The sequence below is a fragment of the Nelumbo nucifera genome, chromosome 3 (genome assembly GCF_055504915.1).
Source record: "Nelumbo nucifera cultivar China Antique chromosome 3, China Antique-T2T, whole genome shotgun sequence".
NCBI lineage: Eukaryota > Viridiplantae > Streptophyta > Magnoliopsida > Proteales > Nelumbonaceae > Nelumbo > Nelumbo nucifera.
In genome coordinates, this window is record NC_142651.1 from 60724973 (window position 1) to 60730972 (window position 6000).

Genomic DNA, 6000 nt, shown 5'->3' on the forward strand with positions numbered 1-6000 from the left:
ATGGGAGGAGCCACTACGCTACTCTCCACGCTTGTCGCTGGTCTGGCGGTATTACTTGAGTGGGTCTTCTGTTCTCTGTTGCCGCTGGCGACACTGGTGAGTCTTCTCAGTAAAGGCGTCCATAACATACAATTTAGAACATATTAAGATATATTTTGGATATGCATGAATGCAATGGAAAATTAGGATACACATTAGCTTTTTTGCTAGCGTTGTAATAGCTAATTGATAGTGAGTTTAGCAAGGATCCCCCATAGACATAGGCTCAATACATAGAACACGTAAATCTTTGTTGTTTACTTCTCTTTCTTAGACGATTTCTTTGCCATTTTGCTATTCTTGTTCCGTTCACAATAATTAAAAGTATAAAATAGATAAAATTATTACAACTAATAAGTATGGTCAATCGTAGATTTGTTTTCTTATAACCTATAGACCGAGGTTTAAGTCTTTAATTTAAAATTCGCGATAGGTACCCTGCACGTTAGGCCAAGTGTCAATTTAGTATCCAAAATTTAAAATACGAGAATATAGTACCCGAACTTTTAATTTGTGACGATCCAGTATCCGGCGTTAATTCACCATTAGTCAGAACCATCATGTGATATCAAGTGCGGTTTAAACATTTTCCTAATACCAAAACTAACCTTTATAAAAATATTCGAACCATTTAACCCTTTTCCCTTCATATTTCCCTAATTTCCTTTCTTAATCTGGGTTGAAAGAACGAGAGAAGAGAGGAAACTTCATTCAATGCCGACCGTTTTACCCGGAGAGAGGAGACTTCCTCCTAATCTTGAGTAGAGCTACATGAAGCCAATGACATACAACCATCCAAATCATAGTTTCCAAAACCAGACCGGAAAAACCAAGAACTGGTTAGGTGACCAGTTCCATTTCCCCCAAAACTGGATTTTCTCTAAAAGCTGTTGATTTTAATTAGCAAACCGCTGACTCGGCCAATTAACCGTTCAAACCATTTAAACGGTTTTGACCATTTTTCACTTTTTTAATTTTTTTACTTTTTTTTGTCAGAACTGACCGACTGTTCAATTCAAACAGTCGGACCGTTTGACCCAGTAACCGAACTCCTGACCACGCATCAACTCCTCCCAAACCCCACTGGAACTCCACTCGAGCATCGTTGCTCTCCTGCTTCTGTTGCCGCACGCTGAATGAGCAATTGGGCGTGTCGTTTCTGCTTTGCAAGGTGGGACACCCAACTGCAAGGCCCTTGTGGTCATCGCCGCTGCAAGTTCAGCAACGGCGAATCTGAATTCTCAATGGCGAATCCAAAACAACCCCCATCTCCGGTCTTCCTCTCCCTATCTCTTTCTTTCTTTCTCTCTTCTTCTTCCTCCTCCTCCAGCTCCTCTGTTTCGCTTTTAACAGTAACCGCCGCTGCAATTTCGGGCAGCGGCGGTTTCTCCGCCCGCCTGCACTCCCTCTCTTTCTTCTTTCCACTTCTCCTTCTTTCTTTTTCTTCTTTTTCTTCTTCTTCTTCTTCTTGGAAAACCCCCTGATTCGTCATTTCTTCCCTGCGAACAAATAGACGCGACGGTGGCATTTCATCACCGCTGCAACCTACAACTCGTCACAGCAGTGGCATATTGGAGCGCAGCCAGTCTCAGTATCGGTCTCTCTCTCTTTTCTCGGTTTCACACAACTGCCATCGATCACCGCCATTACCACTGCTGAAGTCAATTCCCTCATCTGTTTGAGGAATTAGAAGCAGCACAAGAAGCTACCCCAACTGTCCTCTCAATTCGAAGCAGATCTCCTTTCAGATCTGATTAATCCGCGTTCGCTCTCCTCATCGTTCATTCACATGTCGAATAAATCGAATTCGGCCGGGTTTCTCTTTGTAGCAATCGATTTTACTCTCAGGCCAAAATCCCAATCTAGGTAACGCCTATTCTTCTGCCACTTCTTAGTTTTGTCGTGTGATCGATGAATTTTCTGTATCTGTAGTTGTTGGGATGATAGAGACCGGGCTGATTCAGCTCCACTAACTCTCGGTACGATGCCAGATTTGATTGCTCGTTGTTTGTTATAAAAGGTTTCGTTGTTTATACAGAAAATCTTCATATTGATCGTCTGAATTATCGATCAAGGAATGGAAGAATGCAAAGTAACGTATCTCTGAAGCTTTGCTCCTCCAAAGGCATACAACTTTACCGAACAATCTGAAGCTCTGAATCTGACCTAACAGGTAGTTAGAATAATCCAATTAAACAAGTTGTACTCCTCCAAAGAGTACCGCAAGAATCTCGACAAAACTACAATTAGGAATGGAAGAATGCAAAAGAACGTACCTCTGAAGCTCTGCTCTTCCTCCACGCAACCAGAAAATTAGAAGCCCTAACTTTACAGGACAATCTACATATAATAAGCCAAGATTTTCTTCAGGTGAGAGATTATAAATAGGGAAATTTCCGGCGTTGCATTCAGCGTCGATTTCAACTTTTCCAACATCGCATTGGCTTGACATTACCGGCAGAACTGGTTCCTTTGGAATTTCAGCTAACAGAGTGGGTGAACAGTGGTTCCCACTTGGAAAGAAAGGATTATATAGCTGGGGTTATTTTTGTCATTTCGAAAATTAATTTATGCATTACTCAAAAGCATAGGTGGGTAATTATGTCTTTTTTTGTATTTTGGCTGACGGTGATGGTGAGTGAACGCCGGGTATTAGATCGTCGCAAATTAAAAATTCGGGTACTAGACTGTTACATTTTAAAGTGCGAGTACTAAATTGGCACTCGACCTAAAATATAGGATACCTATTGAGAATTTTTCCTAATTCTTAATTATAATCATGTGTCAATAGGTTATGATATTTGTATCTATTTTAAATTTAAATGTTTAATCAATTTTCTTCTTAGTGCATATCATTAAAAATTAATTTATTATTAAAATTACATATTTATAAAGATTCATAATGAAAAGAGTTTCTTATAGATTCGTTCACCTCATAAACTTTTATAGATTTGTATGGTTAGAAACAATGATAGGTAAGGAAATGTATCACAATACAAGGGGGATATTATGGCATAGGTGGGGTTTGGGACAATACATTTAAAAAAACCAATAAAAATCTTTGAGTGTAGCAAACCATAAATTTCCCTAAGTACAATATTAGCTTCTCAATAATTAAGATCTATGTGCATAACTTTAGTTACTTTTTGATCATTTCTATGTGTATTGTAATAAGAGCTAGCAATATTTGATACGACATATAGTGGGTTTGGATCAAAATTGTGTTAACTCATTTAACCTAAAGTTAGTGGGTCAATCTTTCACACTAGGGATGTCTATAGGTTGGGTTTGGCATGGGTTTGGGTTGTTTTTCTCAAGGCTGCAAATTGCATTTGATTTGGTTTGAATTCAAATTCAAATTTGATCCTATAAGTACAGATGCTCACAGTTCGATTAACCGAACCATGAGCCTATTTTCCATACCAAAATGATGCCACCGATTTTGGGAAAGTCATGAACCAAACCAATCACTTAACCGGTTCATTGATTTGGTTTTTGACCGGTTCATATATATTTATTTATAATATAAAATATATATGTGGAAAATATATATAATATGCTATGATACTATAAAAACTTAAAACCAATCAACTAGTATTCACCAATATTCCTGGGGGTTGCTTTAATTGGTCAAAGCTCTTCTAGTACTATCTCTTTCCAGTATCATAGGATTTCAATTTCCCTATATATTATACTCATGTTTAATTTGAATTTATATTATATATATTATTGGTCAAAGACATGGAATCTTCAATTTATTTTGATAAAAAAATATTCAATTTATATTTTTCATAAAATACAATATCAATCTCATTTTTGGTTCATTTTTATTAATAATATAATATTATTTTGATATTTTTTGTTTAATTTATTTATACTATTCATCAATATTCAATTGCAATCTGAATTTAATTTAAGTCAAACATAAATATGATAAATAAGACTAAGTTCAAATTTGAATATGAACAAATCAAATTTGGATCCACCTACATCCAATTTGATCCAATCCAATTGCAACTCCATCTAGCCACACCCAAAACTAGGGGTGTCAATGGTATTCAAAAATATAATTTTGAATTCGAGATTCAACATAATCAAATCGAATTCAGATAATTCGAATATCTAATCAGTCAAATTTGGATATCCTATACATACCGAATAGTTAATCGGATTTGAATTCAGATATGACATTATTCGATTCGATAAATATTCAAATTCAATCGATTATTTAATTCTTATATATAATATATAAAATATTTAAATATTTTATGTAATTTATACATATAATAATTAAATTATATATATAATTTATATATTTATATACTTTATATAAATAAAATAATTAATTACTTGAATTCGAATCAAATTCAAATATATCAAATTTTCTAATCGGATTCGAATTTGGATATTACTTGATCCGGTTCAAATTCGATCTATTTACACCCCTACCCAAAACCTAACTATATGATGAACGAATATTGAAAAATCTAACTCAATCTGTCACATATATAGCACACCTATGCTGAACCAAGCCTATATATGCATGCACTTCAATATTGCAAGGCCAATAAGTCGGGTTTAGGACAGGTCCAACTCAACCTAAACCCAAAATCTAATTAAAGTTGAACCAACTTTCACCTGATAGGGTTGGGCCAGTGCAGGTTTACCATTTAACCTAACCCATTGGCATATCTAGTTCACACTTCACATAAACTATCGAATCATGTGTTTGTTATGTGTATATATCTTACTTATAATTGGGCTAAATTACAAAGACCTCATGTACTATGGGGTCAGCGATTACCCCCTTGAACTTTCATTTGTGACAAAGAACCCCCCTAAACTTTCACTTTACAACAATTACCTCCTCTATTAGAATTCTATATATCATTTAACTTCGAAAAAGAGTCTCATCTAGCTGTTTACATTTTTTAAATCCCCAAACTACCCTTTTCTTATTTATTTGAATGATTTATGATTTGATTAGTTTTCTAAATATAAGATTGATACCATCTTGGTTGCTTCAATAGATCATTGTAGATTTTTTACTAGATTCAACATTCAAATGAAATGTTAGAGGTTTCATTCTAATAGATATAGATTTATGGTTTTGTTTGATTTTTCTTGAATTATTGGAGAAAGGAGTGGATAATCTTTACATTTTAAGATGAAGAGAGACATTCATGAAAGTGAAATGAATCAAGAATTAAAAAAACTTTATTTTCTATGCCAGTGAAATGATTCTTGTTATTTTAGATGGTTTGAAAATAGAGGTATTTTTGGTCAATTAGGGTTTAAGATAAAAGGGAAAGAAAAAGAAATAAGGAAATTTTATGTCGGTATTTTGGCAATTTAACGCATCCTGTCATTTAACTTAATGGTCAAGGGGTATTTGTTGCAAAGTGAATGTTCAGGGGGCTTTGTTGCAAATGAAAGTTTAGGAGGTATTTGTTACTGACCCCATAGTACAAGGGGGTCTTTGTAATTTACCCTTATAATTATTCAAGACTTAGATTTGGTGTAACTGATGTATTTCTTTTGGATTTTCTAGAATTTTCATAATGTATTCATGCATATCTTAGGGATGTTACACAACATGGTCGGTTTTGTTTTTTCTTTTTTCGAACACCCCTTAATTTTTCCACTGTCTCCATTTATATCCATAGCATATTATGGTACGTTTCTTAAAATTGCCTCTAGGATGCATTTCCAATACTTTGAATCTTGATTTGGTTATAAATCAATTGTTCCAACAACCCATTTTTCAGCCATATTGTACACAGTTCTTATACAATTAACAAAAACTGGAAGTGGACTTTACAATTTACACTGATGGTAGCTTATCTGCAAGGGCAGATCTATATAGAATTTAATGTGAGCAATTTCTCCCATTAAAATTTAAAAAAAGTTTTAGATAGGAATGAAGAAATTTTTTTTTCACAATTACCCCACTCAAATAAA